The sequence below is a fragment of the Nestor notabilis genome, unplaced genomic scaffold (assembly GCF_000696875.1).
Source record: "Nestor notabilis isolate BGI_N333 unplaced genomic scaffold, ASM69687v1 scaffold24518, whole genome shotgun sequence".
NCBI classification, from domain to species: Eukaryota; Metazoa; Chordata; class Aves; order Psittaciformes; family Psittacidae; genus Nestor; species Nestor notabilis.
Genome location: NW_009939078.1, coordinates 1 through 588, shown reverse-complemented (window position 1 = coordinate 588; position 588 = coordinate 1).

Below are 588 nucleotides of genomic sequence, written 5' to 3'. Positions count from 1 at the left end.
CAGTAGTGGTTTGTGTTATACCTTAGTTACTGGAGAGCTGTTATCTCAACCCGTGGGAGTTACATTCCTCCGATTCTCCTCCCCATCCCTCTGGGAGCGGGGGGAGGAAGGAAGAGGGTGGGGAGTGAGCGAGCGGCTGCGTGGTTCCAAGTTGCTGGCTGGGCTTAAACCACGACACCCATGAAGGCTGGTTGTAGTTAGGTGGTGCAGAGCAGAGGATTATGCTGCTGCTCCACAGTTTTGTGATCAGGAGCATAACACAAGAGTTGATGTGCCAGCCTGTACTTTTTCACAAGCAGTTTTGGGGTGGAACTGGATAGTTTTGAAGTTTCCAAATGATTTGTGGTAGATAAATTGCCCCACAGTTTAGCTGATGGTCTGATAGATGTATTGGATGCTTGAGAAGCAGAAATGTCTCTGTGATGTGGAATTTCAAGTTGGAATTTGAAACCCGTTTGGGTTTCATTTGGTGCTGTAAAAAATCTGTAATTTCTACTGGAGAGGATCCAGCAGGGGGCACAAGGATGATGAGGGGTCTGGAGCATCTGTCTTACAAAGAGAGACTGCAGGAGCTGGGCCTGTTTAGTC